We start from the raw sequence: 26,343 nt of genomic DNA, 5'->3' as shown, positions 1-26,343 counted from the left end.
CTGTGATTCTTGAAAGATTGTGACCCCTATTTTGCTATTTTAGTTTAGATATAGAAATTGTTACTTTAGAGCAGGGGTGCCCAACCAGTGGCCCGGGGGCCACATATGGCCCGCGGAGCCATCTGATGTGGCCCGCGACCTCCTTCTGTGGGATGGCAGATTGGCAAGCCCAGATCATGGTTTGCAGACCTGCCATCCCAGAACATCTGTGTTGTAAATGAAGCCGGCAAAGCAAGCAGCTGTGGAGCAGATCTGTATAAGCTTATGCTTCCTGTATAGTGCCGTCTCTTGCCAGGTGATACCAAATGCACTCTGCCTGGGACAGCAACAGTAGGCAATACCTGAATGGAAGACTGTTATTAAAGCTCGTTTGCAGTGTATATATGGGCACATCTGCGCAGCGGTTACTGGGCTGCTTTCAAACTGATACGTAGGTGCAGTGCACCTTCAGGTTACCTGCACTGAGCCATAGACCTCTGTTATTACCTATGGGTTTGGTGAGCTTTCAGAAAGTGCACCACACCTGCAGGATATAATAGAAGTCTATGGCAAAGTGTAGCTAACCCGCAGAAAAGACACAGGTGCACTGCATTAGTGTGAAAGGCCCCTTTCACACAATCGGTCCAACTCAATCGAACCCTCCATTCACCTCTATAAAATGGCAGATGTAAACAAATTTGTGTCCTTTTACACCTGCCTACCACCAATCTTATTCGCAAAAAAAAAATAAAAAAAAATAAAAACAGAGGTGATCAATCCCCTTCCGTTAGGGTAGATCGGATCGGAGGACCCATAGAGTAGAGTGGGCTGTGTCCGTGTCCACTCTGCATGGACATGTCATCTGCCTGCTCTGCTCATTGTGGCCCGCAACCGATTACCAAGTCGCTTAAGTGGCCCTCGCTCTTCAAAAGGTTGGGCACCCCCTGCTTTAGAGTACGGACTCTGTTTTGGTTTTAACAATAACAATCTTGTTATTTTTAGTGACTGGTGAAGCTGGCATTTTAGTGTGTTGTTTTTTAATTTTTATATTTTAGTCCATAATAAATTATTTTTGATATTACCTTTTGAGGATGCACTTAAAGGCTAAGTTCACCTTTGTTCACTTTTTTTTTCTAAATTCCAGCCCCCTTATGTATCAATATATAATGTACTTTTTTTGCACAAATAAAACAGCTTTCCATTAATTCTACACAGGCTTACCTAACTCTTTTCATAGCTGTTTAAAGAGGAAGTAAACCCTGATGAGTTTACTTCCACTTTTTTTCCCTGCAAAGGTAAAGCATAATGGACTACTATGCATCGCATAGTAGCCCATTATGTGTCACTTACCTGACACAGGAGCCAGCGAAGTCGCGCTGTCCCCTGTAGTCCGCCGCATCCATCTTGCTTGTGGTGTCTCGCAGCTCCGCCGCTGTCATTCGGCAAAGCCGCGATGACGTCACTCCCGCGCATGCGCACGGGAGTCGAAAAATGTGGCAGCTCCATTTTTGGAACTGCCGCGTTCAGTGCGCCTGCGCGCCGCTGTCTATGGCGCATGCGCCGTAGACAGCGGTGCCCGTTTTCGGGCAAATATCTCCTAAACCATATAGGTTTAGGAGATATTGCTTGGACCTACAGGTAAGCCTTAATCTAGGCTTACCTGTAGGTCAAAGTGGTTTGTAAGGGTTTACAACCACTTTAAGCACACTGCTTGGTTACTTCTACCTAACTTCCTGGACAGGATTTAGGTCATGACACAGGAAGGAGTTGACCAGCTGGGCTCATTAGTATACACCCTGCATCATCTACCCTCAGCTAGTTAACTCCTTCCTAAAGTCTGACCAAGTAAGAAGTAAGGCAAAAATAATCGAGTAGTGTGTTTAAACAGTTATGAAGAGAGTTAGGTAAGCCTGTGTAGAATTAAGGTAAATATGTTTAATTTTTGCAAAATAAGTACATTAATGTTATATTGATACATAAGGGAGCTGGAATTTAGAAGAAAAAAATAAGGTGGCCAAAGGTGAACTTAAGCTTTAAAGTGTTACTAAACCCAGGACCCCCCACTATATCTGGTCTCCCACAGTGCACAGAACATGGAAATGCAATTATTTTAGTAAATATAAATTGCTAAATACCTTTACTCATCAGCAGTTAGAGCAGTCTTGTGACTTCTATCAGTGTTCAGCCAAGCACTGGTTAAAGCTTGTTGGAGGAGTTTTCTGAGTGGCACTGCCTGTAAATTAAAAAGTGATCTTAGTGAATCACTCTTGTCATATGAGAGTGCACTCTCATATGAGAAGAGTGATTCACTAAGATCACTTTTTAATTTATAGGCAGCGGCACTCACCCCTAACTCACACGTATTAATATTGCAATTGGAGCTCATTAATTGGGGCCCCCAAGGGGAGGCTGCAGCCTAACCTACACTTAAGCATGGATCTATAAAAAATATATATATATATATATATATATATATATATATATATATAGGAGTTTTCTTACTTACCTTTGAGACTGCAAGACCCCAGACCCTCTGTCTGGACAGTGCTGATTGGCCCTGTGCTGATCACATGCATCATCCCAAGGAAAAAAAAAATCTCTAGCAATACACACCAAACTGAGCATGTGCAGCCTGACTCCATAGAGTCTGTGTTATCAGGAAATAGTGAAAGAAGGGGAGGATCAGAGAAGCCAGGATCAAACAGCCTTTTTACACAATGCAGAGGACTAACCACTTAGGTTCCACAGTGAGTAGAACAAGCATGCTTTACTGCAAATACAGACAGATTTTACTGTTGTGAGTTTAGTAACGTTTTAATTCCAACTTTTGTAGGAAGCCTTTGCCCTTACATTTCTTTTGCTAGTAAGCTGATCCGCAACCGACACGGTGTAATATTGGAATCTAACTGGTGTCAGTTTTCTTGATGATACCACACTTTGTGCCTAACATCCTGCGCTAGGAGGGTGCTACATTTATTGTAGGTATCATTATATGACTATATGTAAAACTGATTGCTGTATTGTACATGTACTATGTATGTTGATTAGCCTACTTGCTTTATGTTAAATATCAGTAACCTGTGGCGGTTATTGTTGTATGATGTGCCTATTCAGGTAACTTAAACTGCTTATATTTTAAAAATACATTCAATGATGTATTAATGAATACAGAACTACAATAATTTGTCTTTTATATCTGCCTAAAATTCAGATTTAACGTGAATAATATATACAGTATGATGCTAGGTTCAATTTAAAGTGGAACTAAACTGTATCTAAGTAGCACAAACTGAAAAAGTGATTTAGTACATTTTTAATATTCAAAGCACTCATGAATAAGGGCCATATGAATATCCATGTAGTGTTTATTTCCTGTAATCCATCTGCTCTTAGCTCAGGCATTCATGCTGGAATGTGTGCTTAGCTAAGAAACCCCTCCTTCAGATGAAAAAAAAAAGCCCATGAAGACTCCTGGGATGTATGACATCACTTTAGCCTAGGCCAGAAACCAGGAAGCAACTGAGAGAATGTAAAAAAAAAGAAAAATAGGTTAAAACCAGTAAATGTAATATACCTTCCTGTCTATTTACTAATGCTAGCAGCATAAAGATTAAAAATAGATAATGTTGTCTGAGAGAGTTTACTTTGGCTTTAAAGAGACACTGTGACTAACCTAAATGCATTTATAAGACCAGAAGAATCAAATTATTATTATACACAATTTATATAGTGCCAATAGTTTACACAGCGCTTTACAATGTAGAGGGGCGACAGCGCAAGTACAGTGCAGTTCAATACATTAGGGACAGGAGGGCCCTGCTCATGGAGCTTACAATCTAAATTGAGGGGGTGGTGGTACAAAAGGTAATAGATGTGAGGAATGATTTGATGGGGGTGGCTTGGAAAGTTGTTAGGTAGGTGTGGGATAGGTTTCTCTGAATAAGTGAGTTTTCAGGGATCTCCTAAAGGTGGACAGGGCGAGGACTGATCGGACATACTGGGGCAGGGAGTTCCAGAGGATGGGAGAGGCTCTGGAGAAGTCCTGTAGGAGAGCATGAGAAGAGGTAACAAGGAAACTAGAGAGCAGGAGGTCCTGGGAGGAGCGGAGGGGGTGATTTGGACTATATCTGCAGATGAGGTTGGTGATGTAGCTGGGGGCCATGTTGTGAATGGCCTTGTATGTTGTGGTTAGTATTTTGAATTTTATATGGTGGGATAGAGGAAGCCAGTGAAGGGATTGGCAGAGAGGTGCAGCAGTCACAGATTGGTTAGTGAGGTGTATTAATCTAGCAGAAGCATTCATTAGTGCTCATGCACACGGACGTTTTAAAAAACTGGCTGCAAAGCTAGCTCCGACGCCTGGAAAAATCGGCGTTAAAAACTTGATTTTTACCGCGTTTTGCATTGGCGTTGTTGCGCGTTTTTGCGCGTTTTTTAGCGTTAGCGTTAAGTAGCGTTTTTTTAAAGAAACACATCTCTTGGCTATAGCACTCAGAAAACAAAGAAAATATGTTGCGCGTTTGTGCGCGTTTTTGCGCGTTTTCCCGCGATTCGCGTTTTTACAGCTCTAGCTCCACGCCAGGGAACGCACTGGTCCTGGGTTTTTTTACAGCTTAAAAACGCCTATGCCATTTGCAGCTCAAAAACGCCTAGGTGGGCATGAAGCCATAGACTAACATGGACAGGCCTTTTTAAGCTGCAAAAAACGCTCAAAAAAGCGGCTGTAAAAACGTCTGTGTGCATGAGGCCTAATAGACTGAAGGGGGGTAGCCTGCCTAAGGGAAATTCAGATAAATTAATTATCTCCATTAAGGAGAGAGTTGCAGTAGTCAAAGTGGGAAATAATCAAGGAGTGAATAAGTTGCTTTGTGGTGTCATTAGTCAGGAAGGGTCCAACTCTGGAAATGTTGCGGAGGTAATCAAATGCATTTTACTTTTCTTTTTATTGACTTGTAGTGAGCCTCTGAACTTGGTAGGTTATTAACACTCCAGAAAGAGTTAATTCCCTTGCACAGTCCTTACCAGGCATGTACTGGCCATAGGGACTATAGGGAGTTTCCCGGTGGGCCGATGGCTCAGTGGGCCGGTTTCAGTGACAGCCAGTGGCATCGCTGGGGGGGGGGGACTTTTGGGGCTATAGCCCCGAATCTGGGGCCCATAGCCCCGAGTCAGTCCAGGAGTCCCCAACCACAGGGTCTCGGCCCACTACCTGCCATCTTTCTGGTGAACCTGATGTAAGGAGGGGCTCTCTGGGGACTCTGATGTAAGCCGGAGGCTCTCTGGGGAACCTGATGTAAGAGAGAGGCTCTCTGTGGACCCGGATGTAAGGTGGGGCTCTGCGGGGCCCCATATGTAAGGAGTTGGCTCTCTAGGGACCCTGATGTAAGGCGAATGATCTCTGGGGACTCTGATGTAAGAGGGGCTCTCTGGGGACCCTGATGTAAGGGGAAGGCTATATGGGGACCCTGATGTAAGGGAAGGCTCTCTGGGGACCCTGATGTAAGTGGGGCTCTCTAGGGGCTTTTTTGCCCAATTGCGTACAGTTTATATACTGTTTTTTGCGTGTTTGCAAAATTAAAGTGGGCCGGTCTGGATGAAGTCCAGGGCCAAATTTTTGTCCCAGTCCAGCCCTGGTCCTTACCCCCTTGCACACCATAGCCTTCTCCTCTTCTGGGACTGTCTAATTGCTGTCTGTGCTGGTCCAGCTCCTCCACCCTTCACCTCCATTCATAACCCTGTATGTAGCAGCTGGGGGAGGAACAATGGGGTAATACTATAAAAAGTCACTTGAGTGACAGTTCTGAGTCTGCTGGGGCTGCTGACATGACATTCCAGATGCTTATACCCAGTAGCAGTCTCTAGGTTTTTGAATGTCTACACAAGTTAGGCTATTACAGGTAAATAACATGCTTGAAGTGTATTTTCACTTATTTTTTTTCAGTGACATAGGAAACACTCTATTATATGTTTGGTTTGTGTTCCCATTCACTCAGCATACCAAAAATAAAAAATAAAACAATGTCTTACCTGTTTTCTTGCGAGAAGGCCTCATGGATGACTGTAAGGATAATGAAGATCGGCCAGCCCAGTACAAACAAGGTCATTTATGTCAAATACAGTTGCCCATTCCCCTCAAAATAAAGAGAACTAAAAGGATTGTTCAGTGCTGAAGTTATCAGAAGAGTATCTAAGAAAGGTAAGCTTCAATTCATACATATTTTTTTAAATTAATAATATTATAATAATAATAATAAAAATAATATAATAATAATAATAATTATATTACGTAGCCATTATCCTAATTTGTCTGCAAAAATAGAAATATGCTGCAATCCTTTCGCTGACGTTATCGTGACGAGGTTTGTACGTCGTACCGACCAAGGGGGGTTTACACACATTCTCAGTGGCCGCAAACCTCTTCCTGTTAGGTGGAAGCATTCAGGCAGCTGTGCTGCTGAACGATCGCTTCCACACACCCCAAGTAATGCCCCCCCCCCGAATGCTCGCTTTCGCCACCTATTTGTGATCAGTCCACAAAGTGTCCAAAAAAAGAAGAAATTCTTGAAACACCCAAAGTGCACCTTCCATTGTAATGATAAAAGACGTGCCCTTACTGGATAACAAGACTCCACGTTATAGGAGCCTAGTAAGACTAAAGCCGCGTACCAGGGGCGGATTGTATGGCCTACTTAGTCCGTCATACAATCCGACGGACAGTCCGTCATACTTTCGAATGAACGGACTTGACCACACACGGATGCACAAACAGTCCGTTGAAAGCTTGCGCGATGACGTGTACAGCACGTACGATGGGACTAGAAATAGGAAGTCCAATACACAGCAATGCAACCTTCCGCCGTGTAAATCCTTTCTGAGCATGCGCCATTCTTAGTCCGTCGAACTAGCCTACTGACGAGCGGATTGTCCGCTGAAACCAAAGTATGACGGACAGAATTACGGAAATTCCGAAATACTTAGTACGCCAGACTGCACGCTGAAAAAGTCCGCTGAAGCCCACACACGAGCGGACTGTCCGCTGAAATGTGTTTCGGCGGACTAAGTAGGCCATACAGTCCGCCCGTGTGTACGCGGCTATAGATTCACACATGCGGGAGATTCCATCCAAAATTAAGCTGAAGCCAACCCTGCCGGTTTCTCCTTTTTCCTATCACTCTCATGGATGTAATATAAAGAAAGAGAAAGATCACCACATAGTGTAAAACTGTGGTGGTGTATCCACAAGTCCAACAAAACATGGATTAAAAAGTCCTGGGTTAAAAGAATCTGCAGATCACAAACAAACTAGGGTGGTGTATTGCCCATAGACTTCACCCTACTAGTTTCGTCATACATGACGTCATCAGGGATGACATCATGTATGATGAAACTAGTAAGGTGGAGTCAATGCTCAATATTGCATTGCATTTTACAGAAAATTACAGAGCTGCAGATCGAAAAGGAAAAGTAACTTTCAATAGCATTCAATAACAATATGACTTGGGTTGCAATTGTATACACTATAGCGATGCACCAATACAGATTCCAATACCTGTATCGGTGCAGATACTAAGCATTTGCACAAATACTTGTACTTGTGCAAATGCACCGATACTGAAACCAATACCTTCACATACAGTATGTGCAGGCTGGTTTGCAGTGCCATTTCAAAGCCCGGTCCAGTGCGATTTCATTCAGCAGTTCAGGTTTGATTCCAATGTGAATTGTAGTGTATGAGAGTAGAAAATTTCACCTGAACCTGACTGAAATTGCACTGCGGGTGGCCTGCACATATGTGAACAGACTGTAAAAACTCACTGAAACACACATGAAAACTGATGAGAAATTGATGTCTCTGCAAGTGAAAGATGTGGGTTTTCTCATCAGTTTTCACACATTTATGGTGTGAATGGCCCCTAAAAAATGACATATGACACTAAAAATAGGTATCGGAAATTGGTATCGGTGAGTTCTTGAGAAAACGGTACTTGTACTCGGTCTTAATAAACTGGTGTTAGTGCATCAATAATATATATTTTTTTTTTATTTGCTATTTTTTTTTCCCATGAACATGGAGTTACCATTTCAAATATTGTTCAGACGTGTTAGCTAAATGGAATCGCAGACATATTAACCACCTACCAACCGCCGGCCGCAGGTATACGTCGGCTGTTTGAAGTGCAATATCGATGTTATGGCAGTGGCTAGCTGCCATAACCCTGGTATCCTCTTCTTCAGCGGGTGCTCGGCTTTCAGATCTAAGTGATCTCAGCAGCGGATTTGCCCCAAGAACACTTTCATCGGTGGCGGGAGAGGGGCCCCCTCTCGGCCCTCTGCCGGTTACCGAAGCCACCGGCAGCAGCAGAGGTGATCGGATCCTTCTCCCTGTATGGTACAGAGCTGAGTCAGGGGAAGATGGCCCCCACCCACCTCCATACCATTGCAGGGCGCATGCAACATCAAAATGTCACTTCCGCCCATAGCTCTTAAAGGGAATTTTTTTTTTCAAATTACATTTATTTATTTTTTGATTGCATTTCAGTGTAAATATGAGATCTGATGTCTTTTTGACCCCAGATCTCATATTTAAGAGGTCCTGTCATGCTTTTTTTCTATTACAAGGGATGTTCACACGTTTTTGTTTTTTAAAGAACAGTGTAAAAATAAAGAATAAAAAGTAAAATAAATAAGAAAAAATAAATAATTTTTTTTTAACGCGACCCGTCCCGCTGAGCTCACGTGCAGAAGCGAACCCATACGTGAGTAGCGCCGGCATATGAAAACGGTGTTTAAACCACGCATGTGAGATATCACCACAATCATTAGAGTGAGAGCAATAATTCTAGCCCTAGACCTCCTCTGTAACTGAAAACATGCAACCTGTGAATTTTTTAAACATCGCCTATGGAGATTTTTAAGGGTAAAAGTTTGTCACCATTCCACGAGCGGGCGCAATTTTGAAGCGTCAAATGTTGGGTATCAATTTACTCGATGTAACGTTATCTTTCACAATATAAAAAAATAATTGGCTAACTTTACTGTTGCCTTTTTTTTTTATTAAAAAAGTGATTTTTTTTCAAAAAAAGTGCGCTTGTAAGACCACTGCGCAAATACGATGTGACAGAAAGTATTGCAACAACCACCATTTTATTCTCTAGGGTGTAGAAGGAAAGGCATGGATCCTGTGGGGCTCGATTCTAGATGTCGTCCCTTAGTAAAAGCACAACCTACAGTACACTTACACACTATCTAGGCACACAGTTAACTCTTTGATCACCCCTGATGTTTAACCCCTTCCCAGCCAGTGTCATTAGTACAGTGACAGTGCATATTTGTACCACTGATCACTGTATTAGTGTCACTGGTCCCCAAAAAGTGTCATAAGTGTCAGCTAGTGTCTGATTGCCCACAGTACTGCTATAAGTCATTGATTGTCGCCATTACTAGTAAAAAAGAAAAAAAAAATCCCATAGTTTGTAAACACTATAACTTTTGCTTAGACCATTCAATATATGCTTTTTAGGATTTTTTTTAACCAACAACATGTAGCAGAATATATATTGATGAAGAAATTTGATTTCTTTAAATTTTTTTATTGGATAAGTTTTATGTCAGAAAGTAAAACATTTTTTCAAAATTGTCAGCCTTTTTTTGTTTACTATATAGTAAAATAAAAACAGCAGAGGTGATCAAATACCAAAAGAAAGCTCTATTTGTGGGGAAAAAAGGGAAAACATTTTGTTTGGGTACAGTGTTGAATGACTGTTTAATTGTAAGTTAACCGCTTTCCGACCAGCCACTGTCATTATACTGCCGCAAGGTGGCATGATCCTGCGACTCACCGTAGCTGTACATTGCCTCGGGTACTCTATTTTGTGGGCTCACGCACGCTGCCAGAGGCGTGCTCTTCCTATCATTGGCCAGCGGGGGAGCCAATCAGCGTGTCTGGCGACCTCAATGTCCGCCAGCCACCCGTGATTGTTCCCTGCAGTGACCGAACGGGGATCTGCCCTAGTAAACAAGGCAGATCTCCATTATGAAGGGAGATCACACAGATCCTGTCTTTTTGCTAAGCAGGAGAAAGATCTGTGTGTTTCCCCAGTGACACAGTCTGCCATGCAGTTAGAAAACACCTGCAGGGAACACATCTCCTCCTGATGTTAACCCCTACCCTGCTAGTATCATTAGTACATTAACAGTGCAAATTTTTAGTACTGATTACTGTAATAATGCCACTGGTTCCCAAAAAAGTGTCACAAAATGTCAGTTAGGTGTCCGATCTCTCCGCTGCAATGTCGCAGTACTGCTAAAAATCACTGATTGCCGCCATTACTAGTAAAAAAAAAATATATATATATATATATATATATATATATATATATATATATATATATATATATATATATAAAAATGACATAAATCTAGCCCCTATTTTGTAGACGTGATAACCAATCAATATAAGCTTATTGGGATTTTTTTACCAAAAATATGTAGCAGAATACATTTTGGCCTAAACTGACGAATACATTTGTTTTTTTAAATTTTTTGGGGAAATGTTTTATAGCAGAAAGTAAAAAAATTACACATCTGATGCATTAAAGTGAAAAAACTTCTGACAGTGACCTTCCCTCCAGCTCCCCGTTTTACTCACCTGAACCCATTCGTTCCCTGGTGGAGACATGCTTTTTCTCTCTGCCTGGGGTTCACGGCTCTTGAATGGATAGATTGATAGCAGCGTAGCCATTGGCTTAATCAAATCCAATGACGTGGGGGTGTGGGGCTGAGTCCTACATTCTATGGATGCAAATGCTAGACTCGGGAGCATGCCCGCAAGGTAACCCCCAGGGAGAATGCTTCTCCTAGTTGGTTATACGATGCAGGGAGGAGCTGATAGTGCCGTCGGGGACCCCAGAAGGGGAGGATCGGGCACCAAAACGAGCTGCACAGTGGAGGTAAGCATGACATGTCTGTTATTTAAAAAATAAAACAAGGCTTACAATCACTTTAAGGTTTCTTTTGCGTCTGAAACATGCGCTTTACAATATGTACAATATTTCCCAAACCAAAACCACATTCTCAGTTAAAATTTTGTTAGAGAAAAACTTACCATCCTGCTCCTTTGTAGGATGGCATCTCTACGGTCACCGATTAGACCCCGCTACCAATGTTCTGCAAATGCAAATTCTACTGGCGTATGGCCAGCTTAACTGCATACCTCCCGACATTTTGAGATTGGAATGAGGGACATTTACTAACAAATGTATGTAGGCGTAGGACACGCCCCCTGCCACACCCTTTAAAGGAGAATTTATCAAAAAAAAAAGTTAAATAAATCCACAAGGGCTTTTTTTTTTACCTCTACTATTCCTTTATATTGGATTTTAAAATGTACAAATGCAGCAATTTAGAATTTGGATGAAAGGTTTGGCACTGGGAAACACTTTTTGAAAGATAGAGAATTTTATATACGACTATATGGATCAGACCAAAATGAGGGACAAATGAGGTGGAATGAGGGACAGAGGGTCATTGCTCCAAATCAGGGACAATCCCTTCAAATCAGGGACAGTCTCTCCAAATTAGGGACCGTCCCTCCAAATCAGGGACAGGTCTTCCAAATCAGGGACAATCCCTCCAAATTAGGGATAGTCCCTCCAAATCAGGGACAGGCCTTCCAAATCAGGGACAGCCCCTCCAAATTAGGGACCATCCCTCCAAATCAGGGATAGTCCTTCCAAATCAGGGACCGTCCCTCCAAATCAGGGACAGTCCCTATAAATCAGGGACAGTTGGGAGCTATGTGACTGCATGGGGCAGCATGATATTCTTTTGTAACCAGTCTGACGGAGGTTCCAATGCTTGGAGGCAATCTTTCATTTAAAGCCAATCTTTTGTAACCCAATGACTTTGTATAGGGGTCCCTTTAGTGCTCACGTACCCACCTAGCGTATGAATGGAAACAAAGGGTTATTGTACATCATGAAAGCTTTGTGCACTGCCCTATCATGCCAGGCTGAATGTTTACTGATGCAGGCTTTCACAACAACAAAAAAAGGCAAGCCTAACCTGTGACTGGAACGCTGCGTGTGCCTTGTGATCAGCCTCCTCCCCCGGCCCCCTTGGTGTGGGTGCATTGGACGCATGCTTCTTGTGGGCTTGATTTTTGATGCTGCACTTACATAACAAGCAATGGGTGTCATTTTTCAAATTATAGTGACCACTCACACCCAGGAGACTTGTCCTCAGATGCTACTGTATGGTTGGCTGCGAGAAAAACCTATCCTCTGTCTCCTGGAGATGGGGGGGATGTATGCATCCTATCATCTCAACCCCCACCTTTCCAGACAGCACAAGCGATTGCTATTCTCTGCTCGGCAGAACATTCGATGCAGCGCCCAATCAGCAGCTACAGACGTCAGGACCTCGTTTTTTTTTCTTTTCTTAGCCTTCTACTGTCTTCCTGCATAGCCGACTGCAGTTGCTTACAGAGTGCAGCCTCCATTAGAAGAGCTCTATTGATTTCTGAATCGCACTGCAGCAGCAGCAGACAGGCAGGGAGACAGGAGGACCTGACAGCAGTAAGGAGCAGAGGGGCGACATATTTAATCCGTGCCTCTCCAGCCTCCCTTACCATTAGAAAAAGATATATAAATTCTATATAGGGGGGTGATAGGAAGACACACTAATTGCCGAGGGAGGATAAAACACAGGAAAGCCAGCCAAGAGCTCAGACACTATATGGTGACACAGGGGACTGTCCTGCTGCTCTATTGAACAGCTTTGTGTCTGCCGCTGCTGCTTCTTCTATTTTCCTTCTTTTTTTTTTTTTCCTAAACAAAGAAGAATAGGAAGTCATCTAGAAGGACACGTTTGGCAGGACGTAGTTTTATTTTGCTACCCTAGAATGGATTGCTGTTGACAGTATTCTTTGTTGGTGATAGCAGTTGAGTCTTGCTGGTGTAATGCATTGTTGCTGAAGCAGATAATATTGCATAGATACAGTAGATATTAAATAGGGAGATGTTAGATAGATAGATAAATAAATAGGTAGGTAGATAGGTAATTGGGACCTTGATAGATAAATACTGTAAAAAGATAGATAGATAGATAGATAGATAGATAGATAGATAGATAGATAGATAGATAGATAGATAGATAGATAGATAGATAGATAGATAGATAGATAGATAGATAGAAAGTAGGCAGATGGGTTCATAGGCAAATGTGAAATAGATAAGCATTTCTCAACTCCAGTCCTCAAGGCGTCCCAACAGGTCATGTTTTCAGGATTTCCCTCAGATGAAACGGCTGTGGTAATTACTAAGGCAGTGAAACTGATCAAATCACCTGTGCAATATAATGAAAATCCTGAAAACATGACCTGTTGGGGCGCCTTGAGGACTGGAGTTGAGAAACACTGAACTAGATGGATATAAAATAGGTAAGTCAGTAGATAGGTAATTGGGACATTGATAGATAGATAGATACTGTAAAAAGATAGATAGATCGATAGATAGATAGATCGATAGATAGATCGATAGATAGATAGATAGATAGATAGATAGATATATAGATAGATAGATAGATAGATAGATAGATAGATAGATAGATAGATAGATAGACAGGTAGATGGGTATGTGAACTAGCTAGATTGATATAAAGTAGGTAGGTGGGTAGATTGGACATTGATAGATGATTAAAAGATGGATGGGTAGATAGGCAAATGTAAACTAGATAGATAGATAGATAGACAGATGTACAGACAGTATTAACAAGCAGACGCATGTTGATAGCGGTGAATGACTGCTACACACTTTTAATGTGCAATGAATTAACATTTTGCTTTATTATTATAGTTAGGTTTAATTTTGAGCACACATATTATTTTAAGGTTTCATTTAGGACCACATAATATTATTCCGTTTAATTTAAGGTGCGCACATTACTAGGTTACGTTTTGGGAGCACACATTGTTGTTATTAGGTCTACGGTAGGGGCATACGCTTACATAATCCTGTGCATATAACATACACACACATAGAGACTTGAACCAAGACATAATAGACAATGATAGTCTATTTATTTACCTGCTTACCTATCTATCTCTATCAATCTTTGCATATACAGTAATATATATATATATATATATATATATATATATATATATATATATATATATATATATATATATATATATATACGTGCCAATGCAGTTATGCCATAATATATATATATATATATATATATATATATATATATATATATATATATATATATATAATAAATATATTTGTGCCAATGCAGTTATGCCATAATATAACTTGGCATAATATAACATACAAATATCACACACCTACATGCATGCAGTGCCTTTTATACTGCGATCTCTCTGTTTTTTTTTCCCACAATCCTGGGGAAACAGCTTTGGGGACTGCAGCTTAGAGCAGAAAATGTCTAGGCATAAAGCCATTATTAGCAAAAGCTATATTGAGCATGCTTGCCAGACAGGCAGAAAGGCTGAACCCGAGGTCCGCCCAGACATGTGCCCTGCCATTTTCATTTTAATCAGTCTGCTCAGGATGGCTGCTGATTCATTTTGCAGGACAGCCCCCTGGGAGCCTAGGTGGGAGCTACTCCTGCCTCACTGCAGTATTCCACATCACAGAGACTGGAAGCAGGTTGACACGGGAAGGATAGGCAGCCTAGTCAATGAGCACATCAGACTGCAGACCCAGAGCTTCACAATATCATTACATGGGATAACCCTTTCATTACCACGAGGCAACCAGACGCAGAGGATTCCACTATTCTGCTCTATCCCTCTTGTGATATCCAGGCTTGCAAATCAAATCACATAGAGACGTAATAAGCACATTGAACACAGAGTGATCCTGATTGTGTTTTTTTATTTTTTTGGGGGGTTTACGATATTTTGTTTAGCTGGACTATTATGTATCCCACACTGTACAGCATCCATACATTCTAAACTCCCTTCCTTTTAAAATACAAATAAGCACATAGGCTTGTTCCATAAGTCAGTGCAATGACCATTTGCAAAGTGCAGTGACCATGACAATCTCAGCTTCTCTTACGTCAGATCAGCGGTTGCTATGGGTTGCCACACTCCACATTTTGCGCATTGCTTGTCTCCTCATTGAACCGGCTTGATCTATTTCCCAGTGTTTCCTCATCTACCTTGAAACACAGAGGGTTAAAAATAATCCCAGCAGCGCCTTCCTCTTGTAGCCCCAAGGTGAAAATATATCACGTCTTAAGTGTAGACTTAACAAATAACGGGGTTGGGGTGGTATACCTGATTTAGCAGGAGACTTTGATTCGTGGGATTGACAACCTTATTATGCAGCCAGCTTATTATTGATATTATTCTGCACTCGGTTGCTATGGCCACCTTGCGAGAGACATTCAATTTTCTCTCTTCCATCATCATTATCTATGAGGCCATCTGTTGTGGAAAATGAATTCAGGCTCATTTGCATGACTGATAAGCAATTTTTTTTTTTTATCTATTTAACAGAAGGTCATATGCCGGGGATTTAGAGCTGGTGAAAAAAAATGTGAAAAAAGCCTATAGAGAGCATGAGTGGGAGTGCGTGCATTAGAGGATGTGTGTGCAACTGAAGCAGATCCCTGAGGCCTGCTAGCCTATCGTACTGCATTTGTCATTCCTGCCAGGGCGACATTTTTTTCCCCTAAGCTTCTACACACTAAAGAGAGAGTGAGTGAGAGAGAGAGAGCAAGAGAGAGACACACACACACACACTAAAAGAGGACGAGACAGAGATTTCCCCTGTTGGCTTCTGGATGGTCTTTTCCCTCTTCTTACATGGAATATGGGCTCCTAATGCAGATATTGGTGGAGGAAGGACACTAGTTTTCTAATGGTATGCTCATTCTTACTATTGTTTATCTACTTTAGCTTAGCAAACATGTTAGATGACGTTTAAGTACAGTACTCGTGACATGGCTAACTTTGATATCATAATTCACTCTTGTTGATCCATGCTGTTGTGTATGCGTGCATGCATTTCATGATGCTTCTGTGATTTTGAGCATTTAAACTAAACAACAGCAGTGAAGTTTAACATATATTAAAGTCTTATTGCAGTTTTTTATTTTTTTTGCATTTATCTCTTATTTTTTTTTCTAATAAAATAGCTTGAAAAAGTGGCAACTACATAATCAGTTGTATAATAATAGTATTATATATATCATTTTCAGAAAGTAGCTTGAAAACATACTAGCTGCATAATTAAATGATACAGTAGTTGAGCAGTAGTATAATTAATAAAGTATATATATATATATATATATATATATATATATATATATATATATATATATATATATATATATATATATATATATAATATATATTATATTTTTATATATCTATATATAGATATATCTCTATATATATTTTTATATATATATATTTTCATATATATGCACACCAACTATTTTACATATCTTAGACTCTGCTAACCCACACGGAACTGTCAGTAAACTTTTAATTGTTTTTAGCAAAGGAGAGTTGATTAAACCGATTCAAACTAACTTAAAGACTTTCGTTTATTTTTAATGTTACAGTTTCAGTTTACTTTTATTTGCTCTGTTATATTAATTTATTTCCCATACACTAATACAGAGCGAAGTTAAAGTGATGAATGATACTTGTATGGTATTGACCAATAGCAGCTAGGGAAAACATGTCATCCAAGTTATAATGAAGACTGATGGATTCACTGACACAATCAATCTCAAAGTAGACAAGGGGTTAGGTCTTTTTTTCCCCCTCTAAATCTTTGTTGCTCTATACCAATTCAGGAAACTCAAGTCCGGAGGAAATGGGATATTATTATGTCATTGTCTTTCAGGCTGCACAGTTTTAAAGAGCCAATTATCTGGTTTATTGGATGCTTTGCCAAATAATAGAGGACGGATGCCTTTATTTTATTGTTCTTTATACACTGCAGTTATCTTTTTCAGTATTTTCATTTAAAAAATAGACATGATATTTATTACTTGTTGTTCTACAATACTGATATAGCACAATTTCACGTGTGCATATGCGTGTTTATCATAAGTTTGAGATTCTGAGGTGGCATGTTAAACTATTCCTGAGTGATAAGACATTGAATCCATAACCCCCTCCTACAACAAAAAAGAAAAAAAAGAAAAAAAGAAAAAGTTAATTACCAAGCTTAGATTCTGCCTTGCCACCCTGACATTTGACTGCTGCTAATTCACTGATTAATCTCATTAATGTGATTATAGTAGGATTTGGAGTTGGCTGCCATTGTTCTGTAGACAGTGCCATTCAGACGGAGACACTGCCACCTCTTTCTATTTTGCTGGTATTTTTTTCTCTCTCCTGTCTACTTTGTTAGTCTGTGTTGTGGTTGACTTTTCCCTGTTTCAGCACCAGGAGCTGTCCAGTGCTGAATGCATACACAGGCATAGACAGCTTCAGCAGTGCATAGGGCTTTTTCTTGTTTATAAGGTGACTGACTATAAACGATTGCTACATGAATGAATGTTATTATTTTATATCATTAGGCTCACTGAATAAAACAGCAAAAATAAATAAATAAATAAAACAGTGTGCAACATATATTAACCCATGACAGCCAGTCAGATTTCACTTTACAGTTGACACATCAGTGAAAGATGAATTCTGATTGGCTGGTATGGCTAATATGTACTACTAGTAGCACAGTGTTTTTTGACTTACTTAAGGCTTATTGAAGTTTTCCCTGGTAATATTAAGTCTTACTGATGTCTTCCCTGGTGATATTAAAATATGTCATTATGACTATGAGAAGTATTAATTGTACCAATTGTAAGAGATCTTTAGCTTCATATACTGAAAAAAAAAAAAAAAACAGCTCCCAGGACATGCAGGACTTTTAGTTTGCCAGTAGCTGGACATAAACTTGTTTACTATGCCTAATTTATGTTTAGCCCAATGTTCTTTTTGCTTAGAATACATATATGTTTATTTATTTCCAAGGATCCTGTCTTAGGGACTTCCACCAGATCCAGATCTCTATATTTTAAGAAGTATACGACAACATGCAAGTTCGCACCTTATGCTATAACGTTTTTGAAACTTTTAGTAACCCTTCATTTAATTAGCAAAGCTCCAGCGTTAAGAAGCATGCATAGTCTGTGTACCATTTATACAACATCTCATTCTATACAACTGTATTATTATATTTATAGTTTAATATATATTAATATATATTTTTGTTCAAAACCCACAATGTAGCACTTGTAAAATGCAGTTTTATTTTGTGAATATTTTTATAGTTCTTTATTTATTTTACTTTGCTCCTCTTCTGCCATGGTTTACCCTAAAATTTACCATTGTTATGTCATTTATGCAGTCCTACCTTCCACACACATTTGTGGATATTTTTAGAAGTAAGTCAAATGCCTTGTAGTCACATTATTGTCAAGTAGTGTTTAGCTAGTGCTTATTATTAAAAAAAAATCGTGTGCTAAATGGGATTTATTTGAAGTATGGTAAACCATAGTGTCTTGGAATCACCCTTTTGAAATAACAGATATTAGAATATCCATAGGGACTATGTTGTACTGACCTATTACAAAAGAGTGCAAAGCCACTTCCAGACCTTTATATAAGACTTGGGGTGCCAGGAGTGCCCCCTGCTAGAGCACGCTGGGTCCTGTAGTTTCTCAACAACTGGCAGACTGTGTGACTAATTACAGATCTCTATTTCTGGATCATCATCAGTTGCCTGTTTACAATGTATAGAGCTGAGTTGAAACTCATAGCTTTTGCAGTCCTTTGACAATCATCTATATAAAATCTGCTATAGAAGATTACAAATTAGCACATTCTCTTTTTAGTCAGTTCATTTAATATTATAGTTGTCCTTTCTTTTAGGACTATTGGCATGTCTGTTTGCCATGTGTTGGTTGCTATAATCTATAAACACATTTGAGGGTTGATCCTGGAGAATGTTTTTGCTAATGTATTTTAACACTTCAGGGAACTTTTTCAAAAGTTGATGATTGCCCTACGTCTCCCTTAAAAGTGACACTGGTTTGCCCAGGGCAGGGATAATGTAGAATGCAGATATGTTGCAGAGAAGGTTAATTTGATATCCATTTTTGTTGCATTATTGTATGAAAATAGGCTCAAGTTATCCTAATCATGAATGTGAAACCGGAATTGCACCTTAGTTATGGTAATATACTGTCCTGTAGCATTACTAGAGATGATCAGCCACTGACTGGCTGCAGTTGGTGGTAGCTGGAGGTCTGCAACAGCTGCAGTGCCCTATGTTGTCTAGCCACCGTATAGACTATAAAGTAGTCGGCCTTGCATTCTTAGCAGCAGCAGCAGAGCGGCAAAGGTAAATATGTCTCACAGGCAGTCCTGGAAGAAGATCCCGAGCTGTTTACAATTTTGTAATTTGACGGAATGTATGCGATTGGCTAAGGAAACACAATGTGACTTAATGGCAGTCACGTTTTCTGCTTCTAGACAGATTACATAAGTTATATTAGACATCCCCCTATGCTCTTATGCCAGGAAGCCCTGATCAGCTCCCAGCTGTGCCCCCTATCATACTGTGTTAAAGTAAGGCTGATAGATTAATCATACCATTTTTATTTTTAAAAATAACCTTTGCCTCTGATTAATCATGCATTGTATATATCAGAAATTATTTGAGATAATATAATGTATGGCATATGGAATTATTTTTCATGCAAGCTCTTAATCACTTCTTTCCATTAGCCTTAATGCCATTATTACATAAAGTCAGTCATATGTAAGAATCATGGAAAAGAGAAATAAAATAACAGCTCACAGCTTCAGCAGGCTATGGTGCTGAGTTCCCATCTATTACAATATATACAGTACTGCACACGCTACCCAGTCTGCTCTGGAGATTTAGGGGCCTGTGGGTACAATGTTAAAGCATACAGTACATCCCTATACTTGTCTGACTGTGCTCAGCAGCCCAATAAGCAAGAAGAGTTGGAGATCATTTGTTTAATCTAGAGGCAGAGCTGGCAAATTCTACAGCTCGGCACTGAAGTGCACCCACATGATAGGATTTGGGGAATGGACATGTCTTGCTCTTCTCTGAGGATGTCAGTGTGAGACCGGGTAAGTCAGCAATATACTACTGAATGATGCTGTTCTGCAGCAGTAATGTGGTCTCTGAGGGAGTTGGTGCTTCATGCATACTACACAGCTAAGCTTCCAAGCCCATTGCCTCGCAGACTGTCTACCGCTCTCATCACAGAGGATACAGTCAATGCATCAGCTTCAGCACTGCACGCACTTTGCCCGTTCATTCTCAGCCTTTAGCGGCAAGTCAGCCTCCTCCTAGCTGCCTTGACTTCAGGTCGCTTACTTCCTTGTCTGAAAACATCATTACTATTGTCCATGTGGCACAATAATTACCATACAGATGAGAGGTGCTCTTGTCTCGTCTCATCAGCTGAAGGAAGAGGTGCGGAGGAAAGTTGATTGGATGAATGAAGAGGAACGGAGGGCGTTCAAACACATTACAAGAGTTTAGTTGTCATGGAACAGGTCTGTCAATTTTCCTTGGTGCATCTCTTAAGTGGGGAGTCGGGATGTCTGCTTCTAAAATGATTGCTTATCCCATCACGGCCTACTAAAAAAAAAAGTGTCCGATTTTGGACTTTGCTACCTAATTGCTTGACCTTCCTTTTCCTTTCAGCATCAGGTAAATACAGCAAATTGAGGGAAGTGACTTTTACTTCTAAATGCAGGCTATGTTAAAAGGTTTGCATGTTGCTCTGCTACTGTAAGTTGCATGTATCTTAACTTCCAGCTTATTGATATATTGCAGTTGTTCCTTCAAGCTTGTATGGAGAGAAACTAACGTACCTAGTAGTAGCAAAGTCTACCAGAGCTAAAATTAGCTAGCAATGGCTGCTTTTTTGTCTAGACAAGAGAACTTGCCTGGCATTTTTTTTTTGCCATTGTAAATAGCTGAAAATTGACAGTCATTTAATCATTGCAGGCTAATTAAGGTGGATTTTACACAGTCTTCTGTTCTGCAGTGATAAAGCAACAAAAAAAAAAAGTGGAATTTCTTTTCTGTGTTATTGTCGGTGTTGTCTGCATGTTGTTTAAGTATAGGCTTGCTAATTATAGAGCTAACTATGAACTATTTCATAGTCTGATGCTGTATAGGCTTGCATTTTATATTGGAGTAAGGGTAGCCTGGTTTGTATCATACAGTAGTCTTCCCATGCAGACGTCTTCACACTGATTGACCTAATTTAAAAGTCCTGCATGTTTCAGAGAAGGAAGTGCCTGACAGCTAACTTGCTTCCTACAGTTATAGACAGATTCGTATATATATTTTATATATATATATATATATATATAGACAAGAAGACATATCTATATGTACAGATCTGTAGAGAGATACTGTATATATTTCACTTTTATGATTTTTAACTAAAAGAAAAACTTGACACTTTATATGACATTACCCATATCCAGACAGCATGCAACATCAAGAAAAATGATATGAAGTGCACTTTTCCAGGTTTACTTGTATTTCTCCCTATTGTTTTTGAATCCAAACCACATATAAGTAGAGCTGGCACTATTGTAAAAGCTGGATAATCTATAGGAAAAAAAAAACTAGTACTATTTTTTTCACTTTTACTAAGAATATATGGTTGTGACTGTTACTTTATGACTAGTTTCTCCATTCGTTTTTGTATGCATAGTATCTTAGTACTACATTAATGTATAGTCGTTGAATGCATTGTTTTATTTCATCAAATTGGTGCAAAGTGCACAGTGAAGTCCAATAGCCCATGGCAACCAATCACAGATTACCTTTTATTAGTTTAAATACACTAAACTAAATAAAACTGGTATCTTATTGCTCTGGGTTTTAGTTGGGGCTGATTTATGCACCCTAGTATCAAGTAAACCCCATTGACTGTTGTAGATGATGGACATTACAGTATGTAAGATAATAGAAGAGGCATTGTTACACTAGCAACACAAGACAGAAACAAAGGCAGTCATTTCAATAAAGTACAGTTCCAGTACATCTAAGGTATAAGGCAGCGTCGTTAGAACTTGTTGGTTTGTATTCCATTTGGGATACATTTGCCTCTGTTGACTGTTTACTGTATACAAAACAGACTCCGCTCATCTTTGCATGTTGGAACCTTAACTTCAGTCCAGATGTAGGTGATATGTGGCATGATGGTGCCATGGACTAGCTGGCTCTTTGTACAGTGTTCAATGTCCATGTGTTTTTGTGGCAGGCTATTTATTAATAAACTTTGGGGAGGCTGCTGGTTCTTTTTGGCATTGCAGCATCCATAGATTAAAATTCCACACAGACTTCTGAACACTGCAGATCCTCTCCAGCTCATGCTGTCTGCTCACTGCTTGCCTATGGTCATTTCTGAAGGAAAACCCATGGCACCTATATACCTAGGAGACCTTGTGTTGGCATTATAAAGAACCTGGGGTAGTGCCATTGTGGCATTGGGTCATAGTTTGGTGTTTGCTGCATTCCAACATCTTTCTGGTGTAAGAGGACTTTCTTTTCATTGTGCTGTGTACGAATTCAGTTTAAATTAGTTCAGATACTGAATTCTTAAAGTATTACAAAGAGACTACATATAGGTTAAATATTCCAGTTCCATCATTCAGCTGGTCTTATCTTTGTGTGTCTTTTTTTGTTGTTGTTATTATTCTCTTGAATAGAATCTAATCCCAGCTTCTACAATGATGCCAGCTAACCTGGTTTCAGAAATAATCAGGGCTGCAGGCAACCCATGGAGAGCTATTTAAATCAAGAGTCTGCCATGGTAGACTGTGAGCAGGGGCTGAAATCAATGCTGTGTTTTCCAGTAGAGCCTTTGCTGCGTTGAAATTCCCACCTGCTTTATGCATCTGGGCAATTGGCTACTGCTGAAGACACGCAGTAATTCTCCTGGATGCAGCTTTGTCTGCAGCACATTGCAAGGGGGTTTGTTGACTTGTAACCCTCTAAAACGTGGATAAAGTTCACACTCTGTTAAGAGTAATATATCAAGTTTCGATTTTGAAGCGCCACATTTTTAATTTTGCAGTGATTTTCAGACCGCGCTAAAACTGCAACAATCTGTTCTTAGAATTCTGGGCTGCTAATATTTGTTAACCCATTGGCGGCTGTATTTGTTAAATTCGACAGTCTGTTTTGCCTCCTAGTAAAAAGCACCCGGAGAAGCTAGCAGTATGCTTATAGTTTGGTTTCAGTTGGAGGAGAGAAGAGAAAACAGCTTGCTCAGCGTCTGACTGTGTTATTGAGCTCTCTGGCTTGTGCTTTAAGATTTATGTCACTCATATCTGAACAATGGGAAGTGGACTTCCCATGTGCTCTGGAATAACTAAGAAACTGCTGTCTTTAAATATATGTATTTTAAAAGCATCAAATAAAACTATCATAAGTAATGAAAACTAACACAAAAGTAATAGGCAATAGAATGCCTGAAGCAATGGCTGAAAATCACCACAGGACATGTGAGGGGTAATATATGAGGCAGTACCTTTGGACAATTGAATTATTTTTATTTATTTTGCCTTGTCCAGCAACCTGTAGACATTTGCTGGAAAAATATGCAAAAATAATTGAGTACAGGGATGCAGAGGAGAGTCACAAGCCTCTCTGTTGCTCAAATAACACACAGGCATCTAATTTCCTCTTGTGCTTGGTGGACTGAGTAATTAAGCAGACAGATTCATTTTGATTGCACTTCCTGGTTATTATATTTGCAAAAATGTATACAGTCACATTACAGGGAAGATTATATGTGTAATTTGTCCCTATTTATCCTATAAAATTATTCTTAGATTGTGAGAAAAATCCCCCCCCCCCCCTCAAAAAAAAAAAAAAAAAAAAAATTGGACTTTACTCCCTGTATTAGAATGAGAACACTCTGTCTCTGTCTCCCTAATGGCTGTTGGTGTTGTCACCCTCTCATGTCCATGTTATTCAGTTAAGGCAGTCTTCCTGAACCTTTTTACGAAAGAGGAACCCCTATAATAATTTTAAGCTCTTGGGGAACCCTTACCTAAACCATTGGGAGTCTGGAGGAATCCTAGGCTTCCACAGAACCCTGGTTGAGAAATTGCTGAGTTAGGGTTTACAACTACTTTAAAGTGATTGTAAACCCCCACATATCCCAGTGAAGTGAACAGCCTCAGATGATACACAGGGATGAAACAAGTCCTCCTACATACGTTTTATTTGTTTATCTGCAGTCGTCTCTCCTCTACAACCATTCAAAAGTGCACATCGGGTCAGCAGCACAGAGGAGGAGGAGGAGAGGTTGCAGTTACAGTGTGTGAAAGCTGATTGGAGGAAAGGAACACCTCCCCTCCAAACAGCAGAAGAACTGTGTTGTGAATAGAAAAGCTCCATTCTAAACTCTCCCCACTCCCCCCAAACACAATTTTTTCTCATGTGTCAGGAAAACTGTGACTCCTACTGATAACAGAGGTACGAAGCACCAGAGAGAAATCACACTTAGAGTTTTGGAGAGAGATAAGTAAACACTACAGGTGTACTGTATGTGCTTTGCTCAGATTCTATGACTGAGATTTACAACCACTTTAAGGGAACTGGAACCCAGCATCCCAGTGCTGTTAGACCAGCTAACTGGGTTTCACCAAACTTTTAGAAAACATTTATTACAGTCCTACACCGTGCATAGCATTTTGGCTTAGTAATGAGCAATTGGCCCTTGCACACGTGTGTGCTCTGTCCATGATCGTGTGGGTTTCCGTGGCATTTTTCTCACCATAAAAAACTCTATTGGTAGGTCAACAACATTCCAAGTAAACTGGTACTAAAATGTGCATCAGGGCAACCATACCAGAGATATAATGCTGGCAATGTATGTAACAACATGATTCAATAAAAAGATTATTTTAAAAAAAAATGTATCTTTCAGAATTCATTTAAAAAAATTGGCTGTTGCGATCGATATGTGATCTGTTTTGTTGGTAGCGTATGATCAGCACTGGGAATAAAGTTAAAAAAATTTGACAAATTGATCTTTACTTTGTTGTTTCCCAAATGATCTTTTTTCTGTCAAAATGTCATTTGAAATGATCAATTTATTGTTGATCATTATATATTCTCTGAAAGGCATTTTAGAATAAGTCAGTGCTATAAAATAAATATTAGTTGATAAATACAATGGAGTAAGTGTTTTACTGATATTAGGTCTTTCTTATATTTTGCCACATATAAAAGCATTCATCTTAAAAATCAAAGGCTGTTAATGTTCCCATCTTGGGAGCCCCTTCAGTTACAACAGTACTTTGCTGCATTGATGTCCACTTTGTCTTCCCTTCAGCTCACACAATGTCCAATATATGAGAATCTAATACGAAATCAGTCTCCTCTTGGGACATGCAGCTAGGTATGCTGTACTTTATAATGCTAAAGAAAAAGTTTGTTGCAGTTGTGCCAGCATTTTGGATTTGTGCATAAGGCTGGATTTACATCCTTGGATATTTGATAATTAAAGGCTTTGATATTTAAAGCTTAAGTATCTTTTCTTGTTGTAATAAATGTTCTGTCACTGAAGATAGAAGTGTTTCATATTTTTGCAGATCTTTTTTAGTTAAAGCGGTAGTAAAGTCTAGCACAAGAAAAAAAATTACGGTCTTTCTGCAAGTTAAGATCATAATGTACTAGTATGCATTGCTTACTCCTTCCGGGTTCACAGGCTCTGGCCAATTGAATGGCCGAGCTACGATGACATCACTCCCATGCATGCACACAGGAGTCACGACTGCGGCACAGAGCTCTGGATTGATGGCACATTCGTTGTGTCCTCAATTCAGAGCACAGTGCGCATGCACCAGTGATGTCCCCGGATGGAAAACATGCGAATAACTCCTAAATGTTGCACATGTAAGAGATATTCATTTTACCTACAGGTAGGCTTTATTATAAGCTTATCTATAGGTAAAATTGAACAAGCGGAGTTTGCTACCACTTTAACAGAGAACAATGTTGAAATGGGCATCTGCTGCAATCGGAATCTTCACTCTTTAGTTTTTATTTATTATAGTGCAGCCTAATGAATAGGCAGTTGTGCTGTTATTTACTTGTACATTTTCTCTAAGTACAAAAGTGTCATGCCAGTGTCAAAGGCTTTCATGGAGGTTGGCTAGGTTCCCACCTAAATTGAATACAGATAACTGACACTATCTGGGCTGCTGGGAAAGTTAATTAACATAGCTTTTTGTGTACTTGTATACCTTGTGATTGTGCTTTACTGTACCTTCTCATATGCAAGTCC

General features: G+C 39.8%; 1 protein-coding gene and 1 long non-coding RNA gene across 24 annotated transcripts in view; one reads left to right on the top strand and one right to left on the bottom strand.

The window, feature by feature from the left end:
- LOC143988835 (uncharacterized) overlaps positions 1–12,328 on the bottom strand; it is an 89,595-nt gene extending 77,267 nt beyond the window's left edge. Inside the window, exon 1 of the long non-coding RNA XR_013276924.1 lies at positions 12,043–12,328. This is a non-coding gene — a long non-coding RNA (uncharacterized LOC143988835). The remainder of the gene's footprint in view (positions 1–12,042) is intronic.
- Positions 12,329–15,548: 3,220 nt separating this feature from the next.
- The window catches only part of MYT1L (myelin transcription factor 1 like), a 629,697-nt gene continuing 618,902 nt past the window's right edge, over positions 15,549–26,343 (top strand). For 2 of the 23 annotated variants that reach the window (XM_077488709.1, XM_077488705.1), the window contains exon 1: positions 15,573–15,878. The gene's annotated coding sequence lies outside the window, so the exon portion shown is untranslated. Of the gene's footprint in view, positions 15,879–19,938; positions 20,141–20,172; positions 20,573–20,592; positions 20,730–26,343 lie in introns of those variants that run through there. The other 21 variants (XM_077488724.1, XM_077488718.1, XM_077488714.1 and 18 more) reach the window with 16 other exon arrangements.

This window comes from Lithobates pipiens, unplaced genomic scaffold (genome assembly GCF_037356315.1).
Source record: "Lithobates pipiens isolate NorthernLeopardFrog02 unplaced genomic scaffold, aLitPip1_a1.2 Scaffold_18, whole genome shotgun sequence".
Taxonomy (NCBI): domain Eukaryota; kingdom Metazoa; phylum Chordata; class Amphibia; order Anura; family Ranidae; genus Lithobates; species Lithobates pipiens.
Note: the sequence above shows the minus strand (reverse complement) of the source record. Positions and strands in the feature narration are given on the sequence as shown.